General features: G+C 44.1%; 1 long non-coding RNA gene across 1 annotated transcript; it reads right to left on the bottom strand.

Annotated features, from left to right (window-relative positions):
* Window positions 1-515: 515 nt before the first annotated feature.
* On the bottom strand, window positions 516-16,497 carry LOC137528505 (uncharacterized). Its single transcript, XR_011023415.1, has 4 exons — window positions 14,876-16,497; window positions 11,373-11,765; window positions 2,332-2,716; window positions 516-1,052 (listed from the first exon to the last, which is right to left on the bottom strand). It is a non-coding gene; the product is annotated as an uncharacterized lncRNA (long non-coding RNA).
* Between the last annotated feature and the right edge of the window lie 7,113 nt (window positions 16,498-23,610).

Here is a 23,610-nt window from a genome sequence, read left to right as displayed (position 1 = left end):
TCGAATAATCTTTAACGAATTGGGAAAACACCTTGTTTTATATTTTTTTTATAAAGCCTGTTCCCAAAACATCATCAACAATCCTCCAGAATCATAACAATCTCACGAGAATGTTTTACTGTCTCAAAACATCACCAGCTTTTAAATGTATTTCAAAGTATTAAATTATATTATATAGGGTTTAACAATAACTATTTCTTATTTTAGAAGGACTGTATTGATTCTTAATATTTAGATTAATAATATCTATGTGTAATAATTAAGAAATTGTACATATATAATTACTGCAGTAATGAGAGTTTAACTTGTTCCCCGTCTTTACACAGAAGCATATTTCAAATGTCAAGGCCACGCACTAATATAAACAAGAATGTTCTGGATTTTTGTAACTAGAATAATCCAATTATGAGTTTCACTGCTTGGAATATGCTGAGATGTCACAGAGCAATATTTTAAAAAAGTACTCTAACTTTACAGTTTTGCATAGAACATTAAAACCTATACATATTACAGCTTTTCCTGAATAAATAAAACCGCTAAAATTCTGACAACAGCACCAATAAGGTGCTAATACTGAACCGGTGTGGTAGAGACCTCTGCACCCCCCATTGCTACGCCACTGTTAGGTGGCGTTTCCTCTAAAAATAAAATACAATGAAGTCCTCATGAAATTCTGTTCCCTATTATTTTTCTAATCAATAAAAAGATAACTTAAGAGGCAGAAAATAAAATGCAAAACTAGTCTATTTTTTTGTAATATGCCTATAAGTTGCCTTCTGTGCAGTGTCCATCTGGTCAGAGAATCTTCCCGATCCATGGTGATAAGACGTCAGAGATGGTAGCAGGGCTAGATCTGGGTGATCTACATGTACAGGGGCAATGTTCTCTCATGCACTCTGGTGTGTGGTGATGTTGGAGGAGGACAGTGGCTGGTCTTCTTTGACCGGCAAGCTGTGGAGGCAAGTCGATGGCGATCCATTCACCAGAAGGTGCTCTTCCAAATAAGACATCAGAGGCCCATGGTGAAACAATAGTAGGAGATGATGGTCTGTCTGGGAAAGATACAGGTTTTGGCAGGATTAACTTTTTAGGAGAGGCAGGTACTGGCTTCTTTCTCTGTGCTGGGATCCTTCTGGCAGGTGAAGAATCCTGTATCTCTGTTAGGGCTGGTTCACACGGACGCTTGCGGCGCGTTTACCGCAAGCGTTCGGAACGTAACGGTATGGGAGCGTTTACACCGAGCTTTTGCGCGCTTTTCCCTGAACGCGGCGTTCGGGTCCCGATTTTCGCTTGCGTTCGGGGCCGCCCTGGAAGCTACATGTAGCTTCCAGGGCGGCCAACCGCGACGGCTAGTGTCCCCCTAGGGGAATAAAAACGCCGACCGCATCCGGACGCGAAGGCTACTGAAAGCCTGACCGCGCAGCAGCCGCCGCACGTCATCAAAAGCGCCGCCGGGCAGACGTCTGTCTGAACCGACCCTTAGTTCAGAGGTGGCACTGCTGACAGAAGACGACTCGTCGGAGGCATGTGGCAGAGAGTTTGAGCTTCCCTCAGATGATGCAGGGGAAGTGGGCCTACTGAAAATGAAAAAACAACACTACCAGTATATGCTTTTCAACCACCTGTTATTTTTATTTGTATGCAAAATGGTGTTTAAGAAAAATTCCCAATACCACCTATTGTATTACTGTAAAAGTTACATATAGTTATATGCACAGAGATATCATTAAATGGGAAATTGTCCAAACTTGTCTCAGCCTTGAATATCTGAAAGAGAATTTTTGAGTGCCATCCACATTGATTTGACGCTAATTGATTGGGGTGACGACCCCCGAGATCATTATCCTCTATGAGAACTTTGTATGCGGTACATGGTGTTGTGATTGCAGGGGGACATAGGGGGGCGGGGAGCGCAATTTTTAATGGTTGTTGACCGTTGTCGCTTGCGCACGGGGTGAGGTATGAGCATGGAGAAGCTAGTGGCATATTAGATGCCCTGTTTGGCTTAATTGGGCCCATGCCTGCTTCTCCCCGTGTGCAATTTTGACACAGTTATATTTATTGCGATCGTTATTTTTATTGTAGTTATTGTCCTGAGTTGTGCACAGTCGCTTTCAGATATTCAAGGCTGAGACAAGTTTGGGCAATTTCCCATTTATTGATATCTCTGTGCATATAACTATATGTAACTTTTACAGTAATACAATAGGTGTTATTGGGAATTTTTCTTAAACACCATTTTGCATACAAATAAAAATAACTGGTGGTTGAAAAGCATATACTGGTAGTGTGTTTTTTCATTTTGTCTATTTGACCAGTGCTTGTACCCACCTGGGTTTGCGTATATGTGCATGTACTTTTAGGTTACAGTTTTTTTGAAGTGGGCCTACTCTCTGATACTGTAGGGGAAGTAGGCGTGATTACTTTATTTCCACGTCCTTCTTCTAGTAGTCTCAGTAAGTTTGTGTCCTTTTTCAGGAATCTGGCCACAAAGACTACTATTCCTACAACTGCCAAGAGCAATAAGCCTAGAAATATTGCAGCTGCAATCATGTTGACAGTTTCTGTTGATATTCCTTTCTTGATTGGAGGAAGGAGAATATCCGGAGTGGTGGTGGTCGTCTGTGTTTCCCTGCTACCAGGCTGGAATGCCTTTCTCTGTTGCAGTTTGTTGCTTGCTCTGTCTTTTCTGTAGGACGGCGTTCAGGAGGGTTTCCTGCAAGACACACATCATCAATACATGCTGTTAGGTCAATGTTATGGCGAGAGGATAAATAAACCCTAAAATAATTTGTCTACCATGTAGGAAAATTCTCAAGCCGGAGTCCCCAACTCCCTGAATTCCAAGCATTAAAGGACACCTGAAGTGAAAGGAGTATGGAGGCAGCCATATTTACTTCCTTTTATACAATACCAGTTGCCTGCTGATCTCTTTGGCTGCAGTTGTTTCTGAATAACACACATGAAACAAGCTTGCGTCAAATTCAGTCAAATACCTGATCTGCTGCATGCTTGTTCAGGGCCTATAGCTAAAAGTATTAGAGGCAGAGGGTCAGCAGGAATGCCAGGCAATCTGCATTGTTTAAAAGGAAATAAATATGGCAGCCTCCATATTCCTCTCACTTCAGGTGTACTTTAAAGCTGCCTTGAATATAGAGCTTATGGCTCCATCTGACTTCAATGTCCTCCGCCTGTTTTTGTGTAGCTGTGAAGGTTCCCATACATCACTCGACTTGGCGGCAGATTGACCATCCAATTCATAAGTTATCGGATGAAAATCGTTGCCGCAAGAGCATGCCCGATTGATGATGCAACTAATTTCAGGTCGAAATTGGTCGCATGTATCCATTGGACGTGTCTCCCCTAGTGTATAGCACATGCTATACACCGGCAGTGTGTGAGGGAAAATGGAAGAAGCCGAAAATGGATGGGCACCGCTGTGGGCGGCAGTGAACAGGCAGTATAAATGCATGCATGTACACATTTACACTAGGGGGGCAGTGCCGGAGGAGGCGGACACGGCACCAAGAGTCCAATTCGAGAGATTTCATGCTGAAATCAATTAAGAATCAGCCTGCGGTGTATGGGCACTGACAGATATCTCTCTGATCGAATTCAATCCCAGAGAATGTCTCTTGGTCAAATCTGCCCATCATCACTAGATGCATGCAAGGCTGTGGAGTTGGGGCAATTTTCGGGTACCAAGAGACGGAGTAAAAAAAAAAAGCACCGACTAAATTGGAACGGAATGCTGTTCAAGAGTGTCACTTACCTGGGGCTTCTGCCAGCCCCCTGAAGCCGACATGTGTCCTGGCACCATGACATGCCAATCCCCCGGTCCCCCTACGTGGCTCACTTTTTTCCTCATAGTGGAAGCCAACTTATAAGTCGACCTCCACTGCGCGCTGGCCACGCGTATCCTTGTATGTGTTCCTGTAGCCCGGGAACGCCCTGCGCAGACGCAGTATGAGAAACTCTCTACTGTGCCTGTGCAGAACGTGTCCGGCTATGGGAGCGTGAATGAAGACGTGTGTGGCCAGGTCCACGCAGGCACAGTGCAAACGCACTGCGCGAAGTGATAGTGGGCTGTGGCGTGGGACCGGAGCATCGTTGAGCAGCTGCATGGGCACAGGTCGGCTGAAGGGCGCTGGCATAAGTCTCTGGTAAGTGAAACTCTCTTAACAGCTTTCAGTTCCGCTTTACACTGTTATTAAAAGAGAAAATATGAAAACGATCTATTTCTCAGTTAATAGTCATCATAAATATCTTTTCCTGGTGCCTCCATTTCAATATACTATTGGGTTGACTCCGCCCTCCTCAACTCTGATAGGACCAGGTCTATAAAAGTTTTGCACTGCTAGCTCCACGCCATTCTTTTTTCTGTCCTTCTCTGACAGGATCATGTTTTGTTTTATTGAAAAAAGCTTTGGAATAACAACATACAGTGGATGATTAAGGGGTTACCCTTCCCCTTCGCAATCTCAAATGGCATCTAAATGAGCCTGTAAGATTGACACCAGATTGTAGCAGTAAACTTACTGTTACGAAGCCGGACAGATTGCTTTTGAAGAGCGGGCACAGTGCATGGAGAATACCTGCAGTTGGTGAGGCTTATGGTTATGGTGAGGCTTATGGTTTCCGTTTGTTTCATTTCTATTTTCGCTCGTGTCGGCGTCTAGGTGGTGTGAGCTATGGCGGCCAGGTCACTTCCGGTCGGGTCCGCGTACCGGAAGTACGCATTTCTGTCCTAGGTTTGCCATTCGTCCGCGCATCTGTGGGCAGGAGGTGCGGCGGCCATCTTGGTTGATGGCAAAGGGGCGTAGAAGCGGCTGATTGGAGCAGCCTTTAAAAGGACGGCGGGGAACAGTGCTGGTTGCTCGTTGTAACGCCGGAAGAGCGTGGAGAGCAGACCAGCTACTGTTGTCAATATCCGTCATATTGAAGTAAGCGCTCCTTATCTTTAGTTACACATGTTATTTTCTGCAGGAATCTGTTGTAATCTTGTATTCACTTGCTGTGCTCTTATAATCATTCCTTCTATGCGGCTGCTTAGTTTGTATTTCTCTTTTGTTTGTAGAGTGTGTACTGTGCCCTGAATATGGGAAGATCATCAGATCACAAGTCTTCAAATGGGTAAAAAAAAAAAAAAAAAAGGAGGGGGTGCAAAAATACCTCTATATGTTTTTACTAATAGTGATAATACATATTTTTGTTCTAGATCACACAGAACTGATCATTCAAGATCTCGATCAAAGGACAGACGGTCCAAGACAAGATCATCACACCGTTCATCAAAATATGATGACAGATCACCTTCTGTCCATAGAAAAAACGATCACTATTATCACAGTAGTTCAGCAAGCAGTTCAAAGCATAATAACGCCAGGAGATCAAAGTCTCGGTCAAGATCGCGTGAAAGATCATTGCGGGCAACTTCAGTTCCTGCAACGTCGAGAAATCTACACCAGCATAATACAGAGAGTTTAATTGCCATAATTTGACAAACGGTTATGGAAGAAATGAATGCAAGAAAGACTGTAGAGGTCCAAGGAGACATGCAGGTCGATGATAGTACACCACTTCTCAAGAATGGGCCTGATGACCAGATAAATGAAGATGAGGAGGAAGAAGAAATTTCTTCAAATTTTGCTTTTGCTTTTGTTCAACCTCTCATATTAGCGGTTAAGGCAGCAATCCATTGGGAAGAAGCAGAAGAGCCACCTAAAAAAATCTAAAAGATATTATCCACATTTAAAGAAGAAAGTAGTGACCTTTCCTTTGATGGAAGAAATAAAGGATTTAATAACGGACGACTGGGACCGGTTAGATAAAAAACCTTCTCTACAAAATCGTTGGGCGAAACTGTATCCAATTCCTGAGGCAGAGGCACCATTCATATCAACTGCACCAGTAGTAGATGCATCTATCTCCAACTTAGTAAAGCACTCTACCTATGGAAGATTCTGTCACGTTTAAGGATGGCTTAGACAGACGCATTGATAATGACTTGAAAAAGATCTATTTTTCTTCAACAGGGTCCATGAGACCAGCCATAACCCTTACATCTATAGCGAAAGCAATCAAAGCTTGGACAAAGACTATTGAAGATACTGTGAATTCAGGAGGCGATAAGGAAGACATTCTGTCAGCTGCACAGGATATAAAAATCTCAGCAGAGTTTGTAAGTGAAGCAGCGATAGACACTATAAGGGCCGCATCCAGATCTATGCTGTCGTCAATTACGGCCAGAAGGGCATTTTGGCTCAAACCATGGACGGCGGATGCAACATCTAAACAGGTTTGGGTTAAAATCCCGTTTGATGGAAAGAACTTATTTGGTTCCAAGTTAGAGGAAGCTATTAAGCGTGTTACTGGAGGAAGGTCAACCTTGATTCCACAGGAGAGAAGAGGACGTAGACAGCGATTTTTTCATAAGAATCAGACTCAGACAAGATTTAGAGACGTTAGATCCTATAAACCAGGTCGAGAGTTCCGTAGAACCTGGAAGGTGAACCAGCCAGTAGGTCAAAAGAATAATAGAAATACAACAACCGCGTCTCAGTCAACCTCAAAGCCTTTTTGACGGTGTTCACTCCCAGTCTGTTCCGGTGGGGTCTCGTCTAAAGTGTTACGGGCAGATTTGGGAAAGAGATATTCAAGATCCCTGGGTCATATCTACAATCAAACACGGTCACACTTGGTCATTCAGAAGGACCCCAACAATGAGGTTCAGCCAGACAAGAATGCCATCATCAATACAAAAAAGACAGGTGCTACTTCAATTCAAAAGGGATTTATTAGTACAAAACGTTGTACAAGAAGTATCGATAAAAGAAAAGTTCATGGGAGTATACTCGCCGGTCTTTCTAGTACCGAAGAAGTCGGGAGGATGGAGGCCTGTTATCGATTTGAGGTACTTAAACGACTGCATAAGAGTGGAAAGATTCAAGATGGAGTCCATACACACAATAGTCACAGCTGTACAGCCGGAGGATTTTATGCTTTCCATAGACCTTCGAGACGCATATTTTCACATACCGATTCACCAAAATTACCAACAATTCCTGAGATTTACAATCGAAGACAGTCACCTACAATTCTCATCTCTTCCATTCGGTCTATCGACCTCTCCTCGAACTTTTTCAAAGATACTTCAAGCATTAGTGGCAAAACTCAGAATTCAGAAAATACGGATTTACAGTTATCTAGACGATTTACTACTTCTATCCCAAACAGAGGAAGAAATTCTGCAACATCGAGAGGAAGTGATAAACACGTTAACAGCCTTTGGATGGTTAATAAACCGAGAGAAAAGTCAGCTATCTCCTTCAAAACAACTGATATACTTAGGAGCCCTGTTCGATACGAAAAGGAACATAGTAGCCCTACCATCAGACAAGATAATAAGCCTGATCGAGACAATAAAAGATGTGCAGAAATCACAAGTTATGACCGCAAGACAGTGCCTTCGCCTTCTAGGAGTATTAACGTCTACAATTCCAATAATTCGCTGGAGCAGATGGCACATCAGACCATTCCAGTTCGGGTTCTTACAACAATGGAAGAAAACGGACTATCAGCAATTAATACAAATTACGCCTCCAATGAAGACATCCCTGGTGGAAAGAATATCAGAATCTAACCAATTGTACCTCCCTTCAACCGATAAAATGGATAATTCTAACCACAGACGCAAGTCAGACTGGATGGGGTGCAGTCTGCGAAGGACGAGCAGTACAGGGTCTATGGACTGTAAAAAGAACAGAAGTGTCAAACGAGTTAGAGCTAACAGCTGTACTTCTAGCCTTGAGAGAGTTCAGGAAGCAGATTTATCAGAAGTCTATCTGTATTCAATCAGACAATCGGACGGTAGTGGCATACCTACAGAAACAGGGAGGAACCCGAAGTACAACTCTCATGAGGATAATGATGCAAATTATGACATGGGCCGAGGACAATCTAAGGAATTTGAGAGCATTTTACATTCCAGGGAAAGAAAATGTGTTAGCAGATTTTCTATCCAGGAGTTCACCGAGCAATCTGGAGTGGTCTTTGAAACAAGATGTGTTTCAACAAATAACGGCACAATGGGGGACACCATTAATCGACTTGTTTGCGACGACATACAATACGAAGATCCAGACCTTTTACTCCAGGTACCCGTGTCCAGGGTCAGCGGGCTACGATGCATTGAGCCAACCTTGGCCAGTCTTTCTGTATGCGTTTCCTCCAACTCCCCTCATAGGCAGGTTTCTGCAGAGATTGAAAATGGAGAAAGTGACGGCAATCGCTATCCTACCGTATTGGCCGAGGAGACACTGGTTTCCACTAATTCTACAGATGGCAGTAATGGACCCAATAATGCTTCCTGCTCATACAGATCTACTGTCCCAACAGAGTATCCTGCATCCCAATCCACAGAGGTTGCATCTAGCGGCTTGGAAGCGGAAAGGCGGAAACTGAGACGTCTGGGATGTACAGATCAAGTCATACAGACGTTGCAGAGTGCAAGAAAAGCTACTACTAATAAAGTATACGGAAACATTTGGAAAAAGTTTGTGGAACATACAGTACGTGTGGGTACAGATGCAAACAAACCAAGAGTGTCAGAGATCCTTACTTTCTTACAAACAGGAGTGGATCTAGGATTAAGCCTAAGTTCTATCAAAGTACAAGTATCGGCAATCTCAACATTCTCAGGGACTCGATGGTCAAAGGAGCCGTTAATACTGCAGTACCTAAGAGCGGTGATCAAGATGAGACCTCCAAAGAAAAATGTTTACCCAAAATGGGATTTACCATTGGTGTTGAGGTTTTTAGAACAAGAACCATTTATACCCACAGAAGATTGCTCACTATATAATTTGACGCAAAAAGCTGTGTTCCTAGTGGCAATGGCATCTTCCAGTAGGGTGTCTGAAATACAATCATTCATGGTAAAAGAACCTTACACATCATTCTTCAATGATCGAGTATCACTCAGGCCTTGTCCACAATTCTTACCGAAAGTAGTATCAAATTTTCATCTTAATCGAGAAATTTCGTTACCGATATTACATATGGAAGAAAGTGGGGATTCACAAGCTCAAAATCATCCATTGGATATTGCTCATGTTCTAAAGACTTATATTGCAAAGACAAAGGATTTCAGAAGCTCAGATCAACTATTTATAGTACCGTCAGGTTGCAGGAAAGGACAATCAGCATCCACACGCACGTTATCAAATTGGATTGTAAAGCTGATCCAGAGAGCTTACAAAGCAAAGGGATTGGAACCTCCTAAAGAAATAACAGGTCATTCCACAAGAGGGATAGCGGCCTCTTGGGCAGCACACTCAAGAGTATCTGCCGACACTATTTGTCGAGCGGCAAGTTGGGCAACAGTGCACACTTTCATGTCACATTATCGAGTGGACCCAATGGCCTTAACTACAGCAGAGTTCGGAAGAGCTGTACTGTCTGTGAAATAAAACTGTTGTCCAATAAAATTATGTTAAGTTTTGAGCATTACCCACCCTTGTTATGTTTTGTTTAGCTATATATATCCCAATAGTATATTGACATGGAGGCACCAGGAAAACGGAAAATTTTATACTTACCTACCGGTAATTTTTCTTTCCTGGTGCATCTCCATGTCAATATACTTACCCTCCCTAGTGGAGAGATAATATGCAAAAGAATGGCGTGGAGCTAGCAGTGCAAAACTTTTATAGACATGGTCCTATCAGGGTTGAGGAGGGCGGAGTCAACCCAATAGTATATTGACATGGAGATGCACCAGGAAAGGAAAATTACCGGTAGGTAAGTATAAAATTTTCCGTTGTATATTCAGTAGTAGCAGTGCGTAGTACACAAAAAATGAAATAAACCAATCTAAAATTAGTTACTTGTGCTGCTGCAATAAAACAGTCACTGTATTTTTAAAGTCAGATATAAATGTATCGGATTGGGACTGTATATCTGATTTGTACACAGAAATATTTTATGTATAGCTAATAATTAACATCTCTGCTGTAAGAATAAAGTCTGATATGTAGTAGTGTCACTAGTAGGGTTGCGCAATGAGATGCAAGTTTATGCACATTTTGTTTGCAGGTTTATGCACTCCCTTTGCTCATCAATTCATTTGATATGTTAAAATTGGGTTTGGTGACCACTAATTAAGGCCTCTTTTTCACGGACTGTTGATCTGTGTGCTCACCAGGCAGCAACAAGCAGTGACCAGGCAGCAGCGAGCAGTTGTGAGAGTTTGAGAGGCATTTCACTGCCTATCAACAGTTCGTGGAAAAGAGGCCTAAATGTGGCCCCTAACAATACAATTCTCTGGACAATCGATCAACTAATTTGATCATAATACCAATTGGGAAATAATTGTTTGGGCCCAATAATGGAAGGAAAACTGTTATCCAATTAGATCAGATTGATGGAATCGATCCAAGAAATGGATCGAGTCCATTAATCTGATGAAATTAGATAGCAGCTTTCCTTCCATTAATAGGGCCGAGTGATATTACGATTGAATTGGATGATCGATTTTCCAGAGAATTGTATCCTTAAGTGCCACCTTTAGCACCTATCTTGAAGATTGCCCCCCCCCCCCCTTAGTGAGGTTAGTGTTATAAATTGCCGGTGACGCTGACATAAACGAATGGAGTGGGTTCATACTCGCTATCAAGTTGGAGGTGGACCTCATAAAAGCCACTGTCATCCGCGGTAACCGGATCTATCACCAAACTGCAGTTACCACTTTTTACAAGAGGTCGGAAGGTCCGCGCCCTGACGTCGTGATGGGCAACTGACAAGGCGTATTGATAGAGAATGGACCTGTACTCTCCGCTACTGTCTGGCGTCATCCCCCACTCTAATTCGATGTTCTCACGGTGATCCGGTCTAGTGGTGTCAAAGCGGCAAGGGATCAGCAGACGCGATCCCGCGCTTACAGCAATCTCATCAGGGACCGAATCGATGGACGATATATCCACACCCGTAAGAAGGAAACAAAAAAATGGTCAGTGGAGAGCTGTTGCATGATTATTGAATGCAAATTCCGGAATATTGAGCACTGTGCATTCTAATCTAGCTTAAGCCTCGTGCACATGCTTTCATAAAGTCAGCTGACGTGTATACAGAAGCCCCGACCGCCAACATCCAACCAGCAAGAGATTGGCCCAGCAGATCAACTCGCCCCCAACAACAATGTCCCTCTGCGCATATAACTATATGTAACTTTTACAGTAATACAATAGGTGTTATTGGGAATTTTTCTTAAAACACCATTTTGCATACAAATAAAAATAACTGGTGGTTGAAAAGCATATACTGGTAGTGTGTTGTTTTTTCATTTTGTCTATTTGACCAGTGCTTGTACCCACCTGGGTTTGCGAATATGTGCATCTACTTTTAGGTTTTTAGGTTACAGTTTTTTTGAAGTGGGCCTCCTCTCTGATCCTGTAGGGGAAGTAGGCGTGATTACTTTATTTCCACGTCCTTCTTCTAGTAGTCTCAGTAAGTTTGTGTCCTTTTTCAGGAATCTGGCCACAAAGACTACTATTCCTACAACTGCCAAGAGCAATAAGCCTAGAAATATTGCAGCTGCAATCATGTTGACAGTTTCTGTTGATATTCCTTTCTTGATTGGAGGAAGGAGAATATCCGGAGTGGTGGTGGTCGTCTGTGTTTCCCTGCTACCAGGCTGGAATGCCTTTCTCTGTTGCCGTTTGTTGCTTGCTCGGTCTTTTCTGTAGGACGGCGTTCAGGAGGGGTTCCTGCAAGACACACATCATCAATACATGCTGTTAGGTCAATGTTATGGCGAGAGGATAAATAAACCCTAAAATAATTTGTCTACCATGTAGGAAAATTCTCAAGCCGGAGTCCCCAACTCCCTGAATTCCAAGCATTAAAGGAAACCTGAAGTGAAAGGAGTATGGAGGCAGCCATATTCACTTCCTTTTATACAATACCAGTTGCCTGCTGATCTCTTTGGCTGCAGTCGTTTCTGAATCACACACATGAAACAAGCTTGCGTCAAATTCAGTCAAATACCTGATCTGCTGCATGCTTGTTCAGAGCCTATAGCTAAAAGTATTAGAGGCAGAGGGTCAGCAGGAATGCCAGGCAATCTGCATTGTTTAAAAGGAAATAAATATGGCAGCCTCCATATCCCTCTCACTTCAGGTGTACTTTAAAGCTGCCTTGAATATAGAGCTTATGGCTCCATCTGACTTCAATGTCCTCCGCCTGTTTTTGTGTAGCTGTGAAGGTGCCCATACATCACTCGACTTGGCGGCAGATTGACCATCCAATTCATATGTTATCGGATGAAAATCGTTGCCGCAAGAGCATGCCCGATTGATGATGCAACTAATTTCAGGTCGAAATTGGTCGCATGTATCCATTGGACGTGTCTCCCCTAGTGTATAGCACATAGGACGTGTCTCCCCTAGTGTGTGAGGGGAAAATGGAAGAAGACGAAAACGGATGAGCACCGCTGTGGGCTGCAGTGGACAGGTATAGTATAAATGCATGTATGTACACATTTACACTAGGGGGGCAGTGCCGGAGGAGGCGGACACGGCACCAAGAGTCCAATTCGAGAGATTTCATGCTGAAATCAATTAAGAATCAGCCTGCGGTGTATGGGCACTGACAGATATCTCTCTGATCGAATTCAATCCCAGAGAATGTCTCTTGGTCAAATCTGCCCATCATCATTAGATGCATGCAGGGCTGTGGAGTTGGGGCAATTTTCGGGTACCAAGAGACGGAGTAAAAAAAAAAAAAAAAACACCGACTAAATTGGAACGGAAAGCTGTTCAAGAGTGTCACTTACCTGGGGCTTCTGTCAGCCCCCTGAAGCCGACATGTGTCCTGGCACCATGACATGCCAATCCCCCGGTCCCCCCTACGTGGCTCACTTTTTTCCTCATAGTGGAAGCCAACTTATAAGTCGACCTCCACTGCGCGCTGGCCACGCGTATCCTTGTATGTGTTCCTGTAGCCCGGGAACGCCCTGCGCAGACGCAGTATGAGAAACTCTCTACTGTGCCTGTGCAGAACGTGTCCGGCTATGGGAGCGTGAATGAAGACGTGTGTGGCCAGGTCCACGCAGGCACAGTGCAAACGCACTGCGCGGAGTGATAGTGGGCTGTGGCGTGGGACCGGAGCATCGTTGAGCAGCTGCATGGGCACAGGTCGGCTGAAGGGCGCTGGCATAAGTCTCTGGTAAGTGAAACTCTCTTAACAGCTTTCAGTTCCGCTTTACACTGTTATTAAAAGAGAAAATATGAAAACGATCTATTTCTCAGTTAATAGTCATCATAAATATCTTGTATATTCAGTAGTAGCAGTGCGTAGTACACAAAAAATGAAATAACCAATCTAAAATTAGTTACTTGTGCTGCTGCAATAAAACAGTCACTGTATTTTTAAAGTCAGATATACATTTATCTGATTGGGACTGTATATCTGATTTGTACACAGGAATGTTTTATGTATAGCTAATTAACATCTCTGCTGTAAGAATAAAGTCTGATATGTAGTAGTGTCACTAGTAGGGTTGCGCAATGAGATGCAAGTTTATGCACATTTTGTTTGCAGGTTTATGCACTCCCTTTGCTCATCAATTCATTTGATATGTTAAAATTGGGTTTGGTGACCACTAATTAAGGCCTCTTTTTCACGGACTGTTGATCTGTGTGCTCACCAGGCAGCAACAAGCAGTGACCAGGCAGCAGCGAGCAGTTGTGAGAGGCATTTCACTGCCTATCAACAGTTCGTGGAAAAGAGGCCTAAATGTGGCCCCTAACAATACAATTCTCTGGACAATCGATCAACTAATTTGATCATAATACCAATTGGGAAATAATTGTTTGGGCCCAATAATGGAAGGAAAACTGTTATCCAATTAGATCAGATTGATGGAATCGATCCAAGAAATGAATCGAGTCCATTAATCTGATGAAATTAGATAGCAGCTTTCCTTCCATTAATAGGGCAGAGTGATATTACGATTGAATTGGATGATCGATTTTCCAGAGAATTGTATCCTTAAGTGCCACCTTTAGCACCTATCTTGAAGATTGCCCCCCCTTAGTGAGGTTAGTGTTATAAATTGCCGGTGACGCTGACATAAACGAATGGAGTGGGTTCATACTCGCTATCAAGTTGGAGGTGGACCTCATAAAAGCCACTGTCATCCGCGGTAACCGGATCTATCACCAAACTGCAGTTACCACTTTTTACAAGAGGTCGGAAGGTCCGCGCCCTGACGTCGTGATGGGCAACTGACAAGGCGTATTGATAGAGAATGGACCTGTACTCTCCGCTACTGTCTGGCGTCATCCCCCACTCTAATTCGATGTTCTCACGGTGATCCGGTCTAGTGGTGTCAAAGCGGCAAGGGATCAGCAGACGCGATCCCGCGCTTACAGCAATCTCATCAGGGACCGAATCGATGGACGATATATCCACACCCGTAAGAAGGAAACAAAAAAAATGGTCAGTGGAGAGCTGTTGCATGATTATTGAATGCAAATTCCAGAATATTGAGCACTGTGCATTCTAATCTAGCTTAAGCCTCGTGCACATGCTTTCATAAAGTCAGCTGACGTGTATACAGAAGCCCCGACCGCCAACATCCAACCAGCAAGAGATTGGCCCAGCAGATCAACTCGCCCCCAACAACAATGTCCCTCTGCGCATATCTCTGTGCATATAACTATATGTAACTTTCACAGTAATACAATAGGTGTTATTGGGAATTTTTCTTAAAACACCATTTTGCATACAAATAAAAATAACTGGTGGTTGAAAAGCATATACTGGTAGTGTGTTGTTTTTTCATTTTGTCTATTTGACCAGTGCTTGTACCCACCTGGGTTTGCGAATATGTGCATGTACTTTTAGGTGTTTAGGTTACAGTTTTTTTGAAGTGGGCCTCCTCTCTGATCCTGTAGGGGAAGTAGGCGTGATTACTTCATTTCCACGTCCTTCTTCTAGTAGTCTCAGTAAGTTTGTGTCCTTTTTCAGGAATCTGGCCACAAAGACTACTATTCCTACAACTGCCAAGAGCAATAAGCCTAGAAATATTGCAGCTGCAATCATGTTGACAGTTTCTGTTGATATTCCCTTCTTGATTGGAGGAAGGGGAATATCCGGAGTGGTGGTGGTCGTCTGTGTTTCCCTGCTACCAGGCTGGAATGCCTTTCTCTGTTGCAGTTTGTTGCTTGCTCGGTCTTTTCTGTAGGACGGCGTTCAGGAGGGGTTCCTGCAAGACACACATCATCAATACATGCTGTTAGGTCAATGTTATGGCGAGAGGATAAATAAACCCTAAAATAATTTGTCTACCATGTAGGAAAATTCTCAAGCCGGAGTCCCCAACTCCCTGAATTCCAAACATTAAAGGAAACCTGAAGTGAAAGGAGTATGGAGGCAGCCATATTTACTTCCTTTTATACAATACCAGTTGCCTGCTGATCTCTTTGGCTGCAGTCGTTTCTGAATCACACACATGAAACAAGCATGCGTCAAATTCAGTCAAATACCTGATCTGCTGCATGCTTGTTCAGAGCCTATAGCTAAAAGTATTAGAGGCAGAGGGTCAGCAGGAATGCCAGGCAATCTGCATTGTTTAAAAGGAAATAAATATGGCAGCCTCCATATCCCTCTCACTTCAGGTGTACTTTAAAGCTGCCTTGAATATAGAGCTTATGGCTCCATCTGACTTCAATGTCCTCCGCCTGTTTTTGTGTAGCTGTGAAGGTGCCCATACATCACTCGACTTGGCGGCAGATTGACCATCCAATTCATAAGTTATCGGATGAAAATCGTTGCCGCAAGAGCATGCCCGATTGATGATGCAACTAATTTCAGGTCGAAATTGGTCGCATGTATCCATTGGACGTGTCTCCCCTAGTGTATAGCACATGCTATACACCGGCAGTGTGTGAGGGGAAAATGGAAGAAGCCGAAAACGGATGGGCACCGCTGTGGGCGGCAGTGGAAGGGTATAGTATAAATGCATGCATGTACACATTTACACTAGGGGGGCAGTGCCGGAGGAGGCGGACACGGCACCAAGAGTCCAATTCGAGAGATTTCATGCTGAAATCAATTAAGAATCAGCCTGCGGTGTATGGGCACTGACAGATATCTCTCTGATCGAATTCAATCCCAGAGAATGTCTCTTGGTCAAATCTGCCCATCATCACTAGATGCATGCAGGGCTGTGGAGTTGGGGCAATTTTCGGGTACCAAGAGTAAAAAAAAAAAAAAGCACCGACTAAATTGGAACGGAATGCTGTTCAAGAGTGTCACTTACCTGGGGCTTCTGCCAGCCCCCTGAAGCCGACATGTGTCCTGGCACCATGACATGCCAATCCCCCGGTCCCCCCTACGTGGCTCACTTTTTTCCTCATAGTGGAAGCCAACTTATAAGTCGACCTCCGCTGCGCGCTGGCCACGCGTATCCTAGTATGTGTTCCTGTAGCCCGGGAACGCCCTGCGCAGACGCAGTATGAGAAACTCTCTACTGTGCCTGTGCAGAACGTGTCCAGCTATGGGAGCGTGAATGAAGACGTGTGTGGCCAGGTCCGCGCAGGCACAGTGCAAACGCACTGCGCGGAGTGATAGTGGGCTGTGGCGTGGGACCGGAGCATCGTTGAGCAGCTGCATGGGCACAGGTCGGCTGAAGGGCGCTGGCATAAGTCTCTGGTAAGTGAAACTCTCTTAACAGCTTTCAGTTCCGCTTTACACTGTTATTAAAAGAGAAAATATGAAAACGATCTATTTCTCAGTTAATAGTCATCATAAATATCTTGTATATTCAGTAGTAGCAGTGCGTAGTACACAAAAAATGAAATAAACCAATCTAAAATTAGTTACTTGTGCTGCTGCAATAAAACAGTCACTGTATTTTTAAAGTCAGATATACATTTATCTGATTGGGACTGTATATCTGATTTGTACGCAGGAATGTTTTATGTATAGCTAATAATTAACATCTCTGCTGTAAGAATAAAGTCTGATATGTAGTAGTGTCACTAGTAGGGTTGCGCAATGAGATGCAAGTTTATGCACATTTTGTTTGCAGGTTTATGCACTCCCTTTGCTCATCAATTCATTTGATATGTTAAAATTGGGTTTGGTGACCACTAATTAAGGCCTCTTTTTCACGGACTGTTGATCTGTGTGCTCACCAGGCAGCAACAAGCAGTGACCAGGCAGCAGCGAGCAGTTGTGAGAGTTTGAGAGGCATTTCACTGCCTATCAACAGTTCGTGGAAAAGAGGCCTAAATGTGGCCCCTAACAATACAATTCTCTGGACAATCGATCAACTAATTTGATCATAATACCAATTGGGAAATAATTGTTTGGGCCCAATAATGGAAGGAAAACTGTTATCCAATTAGATCAGATTGATGGAATCGATCCAAGAAATGGATCGAGTCCATTAATCTGATGAAATTAGATAGCAGCTTTCCTTCCATTAATAGGGCCGAGTGATATTACGATTGAATTGGATGATCGATTTTCCAGAGAATTGTATCCTTAAGTGCCACCTTTAGCACCTATCTTGAAGATTGCCCCCCCCCCCCCTAGTGAGGTTAGTGTTATAAATTGCCGGTGACGCTGACATAAACGAATGGAGTGGGTTCATACTCGCTATCAAGTTGGAGGTGGACCTCATAAAAGCCACTGTCATCCGCGGTAACCGGATCTATCACCAAACTGCAGTTACCACTTTTTACAAGAGGTCGGAAGGTCCGCGCCCTGACGTCGTGATGGGCAACTGACAAGGCGTATTGATAGAGAATGGACCTGTACTCTCCGCTACTGTCTGGCGTCATCCCCCACTCTAATTCGATGGTCTCACGGTGATCCGGTCTAGTGGTGTCAAAGCAGCAAGGGATCAGCAGACGCGATCCCGCGCTTACAGCAATCTCATCAGGGACCGAATCGATGGACGATATATCCACACCCGTAAGAAGGAAACAAAAAAATGGTCAGTGGAGAGCTGTTGCATGATTATTGAATGCAAATTCCAGAATATTGAGCACTGTGCATTCTAATCTAGCTTAAGCCTCGTGCACATGCTTTCATAAAGTCAGCTGACGTGTATACAGAAGCCCCGACCGCCAACATCCAACCAGCAAGAGATTGGCCCAGCAGATCAACTCGCCCCCCAACAACAATGTCCCTCTGCGCTTCCCCTTAGGCCTCTTTTCCACGAACTGTTGAGCTGTGTGTTCGGCAAGCAGCTACCAGGCAGCAACAAGCAGTTACCAGGCAGCAGTGAGCAGTTGTGAGAGTTTGAGAGGCATTTCACTGCCGGTGAAGCTGACATAAACGAATGGAGTGGGTTCATACTCGCCATCAAGTCGGAGGTGGACCTCATAAAAGCCACTGTCATCCGCGGTAACCGGATCTATCACCAAACTGCAGTTACCGCTTTTAACAAGAGGTCGGAAGGTCCGCGCCCTGACGTCGTGATGGGCAACTGACAAGGCGTATTGATAGAGAATGGACCTGTACTCTCCGCTACTGTCTGGCGTCATCCCCCACTCTAATTCGATGTTCTCACGGTGATCCGGTCTAGTGGTGTCAAAGCGGCAAGGGATCAGCAGACGCGATCCCGCGCTTATAGCAATCTCATCAGGGACCGAATCGATGGACGATATATCCACACCCGTAAGAAGGAAACAAAAAAATGGTCAGTGGAGAGCTGTTGCATGATTATTTCATGCAAATTCCTGAGTATTGAGCACTGTGCATTCTAATCTAGCTTAAGCCTCGTGCACATGCTTTTATAAAGTCAGCTGACGTGTATACAGAAGCCCCGACCGCCAGCATCCAACCAGCAAGAGATTGGCCCAGCAGATCAACTCGCCCCCAACAACAATTTCCCTCTGCGCTATCCCTTAAGGTGGCCACTAATGATCCAATCTTTTTCATCCAATCTTACCATTTCTATGTAATATAAGGGAATCCCTATAGTATCAATTCAGTATATTCACTCAGTTTACTCTTCTACTACATAGATTTGGTAAGATTGGAAGAAAAAGATTGTATCATTAGTGGCCACCTTTAGGCCTCTTTTCCACGAACTGTTGAGCTGTGTGTTCGGCAAGCAGCTATCAGGCAGCAACAAGCAGTTACCAGGCAGCAGTGAGCAGTTGTGAGAGTTTGAGAGGCATTTCACTGCCGATGACGCTGACATAAACGAATAGAGTGGGTTCATACTCGCCATCAAGTTGGAGGTGGACCTCATAAAAGCCACTGTCATCCGCGGTAACTGGATCTATCACCAAACTGCAGTTACCACTTTTTACAAGAGGTCGGAAGGTCCGCGCCCTGACGTCGTGATGGGCAACTGACAAGGCGTATTGATAGAGAATGGACCTGTACTCTCCGCTACTGTCTGGCGTCATCCCCCACTCTAATTCGATGTTCTCACGGTGATCCGGTCTAGCATTTCACTGCCTATCAACAGTTCGTGGAAAAGAGGCCTAAATGTGGCCCTTAACAATACAATTCTCTGGACAATCGATCAACTAATTTGATCATAATACCAATTGGGAAATAATTGTTTGGGCCCAATAATGGAAGGAAAACTGTTATCCATTTAGATCAGATTGATGGAATCGATACAAGAAATGGATCGAGTCCATTAATCTGATGAAATTACATAGCAGCTTTCCTTCCATTAATAGGGCTGAGTGATATTACGATTGAATTAGATGATCCATTTTCCAGAGAATTGTATCCTTAACCTCCTGGGGGATACAATTATATCGCCCAGGAGGTGGCGCAGCACTATTTTTTAATTTTTTAAATCATGTAGCGAGCCCAGGGCTCGCTACATGATAGCCGCTGTGCAGCGGCATCCCCCCACCCCCTCCGATCGCCTCCGGCATACAAAGCAAACAGGAAATCCCGTTCAGAACGGGATTTCCTGTTTGGCTTCCCCCGTCGCCATGGCGACGATCGGGATGACGTCATCGACGTCGTGACGTCAGAGGGAGTCTCGATCCACCCCTCAGCGCTGCCTGGCACTGATTGGCCAGGCTGCGTAGGGGGTCTTGGGGGGGGGGGGGAGCGGCACGGCGAGTAGCGGCGAATCAGCACGGAGCAGCGGCGATCGGTATATACACGCAGCTAGCAAAGTGCTAGCTGCGTGCAACAAAAAAAAAATTATGCAAATCGGCCCACCAGGGCCTGAGAAAACCTCTGTGGCGGCTTACCCCGAGCTCAGCTCGGGATTATCCCCCAGAGGGTTAAGGGCCACCTTTAGCACCTATCTTAAAGATTGCGCCCCCTCCTTAGTGAGGTTAGTGTTATAAATTACCTGAGCCGCCGGTGACGCTGACAATTGATCTGCTGAGGTAAGGAGTTCCATAATGTAGGAGCAGCATGACAGGAGGCTCTGGGACCAAAAGTTTTCAGGTAGACTCTGGGTATGACGATTATTGGAGCCTGTGGATCTGAGATCTGAGTATGCATCCCCTTTCACACTGCATGCGTTTCCATCTGACTGAGCCACATGCAAATATAAGGAGACAAGCACAGTAACAAAGTGCAGCCAATACCATTCTCTGCATGTGGCATTTCTGCCCTAATGCCCTTCAATACAACTTTAGGGCCATTTTCCACTAGAGCGATTGCTGAATCGCAAATTGCTGAATCGCAAATTGCTAGTGATTTTTAAATCGCTATAGTTGTTACTTTATCATAGAAATCACAAGAAGTATTTTCCACTACAGTGATTTGATCTGGAAATTGCAAATCGCAAAAGCTTTCTGGAGCGATTTTTACAATAATAATGCAATGCAAATGAAAATCGCAAATCGCATAACAGAATTAATGAAAAATTGCTGGCGTTTGTGATTTGTGATTGTTAGTGGAAAAGGGCATGCTGGTACAATTGCAAAGTGCAAGTGGACAGGAAAATGATTGCCCCCTTCCTACGCGCTTTATACTATGAGAGGGTCTTTATTGTCTGGTTCAAAAAGAATGGGAAGAGGAAGGGGCCGACTACTGCAGGAGATCGCGCGAGCATCTCCGCTTGGAAGGCGGCGCTCCACCCCACCTTCAGTCTCCGAGCGGCGATCACCGCTCACGAAACCGCCATCTATAAACCTTGTACAGCGCTGCGATCTGGGGGGTTTAGCACTGTGGTCCTCAAGTGGTTAAAGACAACCCGAGGTGGGCAGATTGGACACAGGAGCATGTTCTCTGCCTCCTGACATACTCTGCGGTTTTTGTGGCTACCTGATCTGCTCAGCCCTGCGGATCAGGCAGCTTACATTTTTTTAATATTTTTTGAGCCCACCTCGGACTCTCTTTAGCCACAGGAACTACAGTATACTCACAATAGTATGTCACAGCAGTGGCCACATATTAGGCAGGTGGGGAGAACAGCTTTTCAAATCACAAGCGTTTAGATATGGCTAAGTAACGTACTGCTAGTGGGTTTTAGGCTTTAGAGATTTTTACCTCTAACTATTGATTTAATTTTGGCATATCTGAAACTGAAGTGTTGCTTTTTGTTCAGCTGCACAGTTACCTACTAATCGTAATACAAACAGCAGGAACAGCCCCTTATTTCCCACACTAATACTTCTTAAAGGGAGCTGAACTCTTGCACAGGACAGAAGGCAAACAGACAAATGCACCCTGTATGTATTCTGAGAGTTTAGTTAGCCTGTCTAATTCCCTCTCATCTGTGACTAATCACCAGTGTAATTTGATCTCTCAGCTGTGTCGGCTGTTTGCCTCAGCAGAGCAGCTAATTTGTAAACGGAGGATGTTAATATGGCTGCTTCCATGAAAGAAGGAAGTAGACACATTGCAGATTTATTGCAGGATTTGTAGCAGCTGTAACAAAGAAATGTTTTTCTGTGGTTTACAGGATCATTTATGACTGTGATTGCAGCTCTATATAGTCTACCACAGAGTAGAATGAGAATCCCAGGAGGTAACTAGGGTATCTAGGGGTACTAGGCAGGGGTGCCCATTGTCCCCTTTGCTTTTTGCAAGAATGATGGAGCCCCTCGCCCTAGCTATTAACGCAGATCCTAATATTAAGGGCTATGAGCTAGAAGATTCAATTTATAAAACAAGCCTATACGCGGACGATGTCTTGCTTTTTATTTCCCAGCCATTAACATCCCTTCCTTCCCTTCTACGTATCCTAGAGATGTTTGAGAGAAGCTCTGGTCTCAAAGTTAATATGTTTAAATCAGTAGCCATGCCAGTTAATTTACCAGCAGGCTCATACAAATTGATAGAAGCAAATTTTCCTTTCACCTGGAATATTAACACATTTAAGTACCTGGGTGTTACTCTGACTCCGTCACTAACTCCCCTCCTTGAACAAAACCTTGCTTCTCTTCTTACCAAGTTTAAAGCCCTTATTAAGGAGTGGTCTTCAATACCAATTTCCTGGATAGGTAGGATCATTGCAGTGAAAATGGTATTGCTCCCTAAACTACTTTTTATTTGTAGAGCTCTCCCACTATTTATTGCCAAATCAAAACTCCTGGCATTTCAAATCTTATTTAATAAATTTATTTGGAACAACAAACGCCCGAGAGTTCGCAATAGGATCCTTTATAGACCCAAACACGCAGGAGGTCTAGCGGTCCCTCAGATCTGGTACTACTATCTTGCGCCAGACTGGCCCAAATTACTCAGTGGAATAATACTACCTCTCCCCCGTTATGGGTACAATTTGAACAGGAGGCCATTCTACCATACTCCTTCAATGGCCTGTTGTGGAATCCGGTACTTACTCCCCAACCCGTCTCCCAATTGAATAAAAAAGTTTGGCAACACTTACGGCTATGGAAGACCATACGATTTTGTTCTAGCTTCAGTGAACCCCCCCTTCTTTCCTACTTAGGCAATCCAAATTTTCTACCAGGTTTAACTAACCCGGAAGCATTTCATTGGTGGATTGATAACAATTTGCTCATAGCCAGAAAGTTCTGGTTGGTAAGCACATTTATCCCCTTTTCGCTCTTTGTTCATAATAGATCCATCTCTCAGATTGAAATTTTTAGATATGCACAAATACGGCATTTCCTCTCTTCTCCAGCTTTAAGCCCCCCTGAGCGTATTGGCACATTTTATGAACAAATTTGACTACATCCACACACTGAATTTGGTATAATTTCAAGACTTTATAGCCACTTGCAAGACTCCTCCTTGCAAGAGAAACCCAAGCATGTTCAGGATTGGGAGACTGATTGGGGCTCTCCTCTAACAGATCATAAATGGTCTAGTATTTTCAGTAATCTAGCTAAGAGCTCTAAATCTAATCTTATAAAGGAAACAGCCTACAAACTGGCCACTAGATGGTACTATACCCCTGATAGGGTCCAGAAAAGGTTTCCCCAGTCCTCCCTTATGCTTTCGAGGTTGTAACACTTCAGGAACCATTAAACACATCTTCTGGGAATGCCCGGTAGCCAGGGCTGTGGAGTCGGTCCAAAAATCCACCGACTCAGACTCCTCAGTTTAGGATTCCACCGACTCCTACTCCGACTCCTCTAATTTGCATATTACAATTTTGTTGATTAAAAGTATGTAACATGAAATTCGTCT

Source organism: Hyperolius riggenbachi, chromosome 8 (assembly GCF_040937935.1).
Source record: "Hyperolius riggenbachi isolate aHypRig1 chromosome 8, aHypRig1.pri, whole genome shotgun sequence".
NCBI lineage: Eukaryota > Metazoa > Chordata > Amphibia > Anura > Hyperoliidae > Hyperolius > Hyperolius riggenbachi.
The sequence above is the reverse complement of the archived record's forward strand: the minus strand, read 5'-3'. Positions and strand labels throughout refer to the sequence as shown.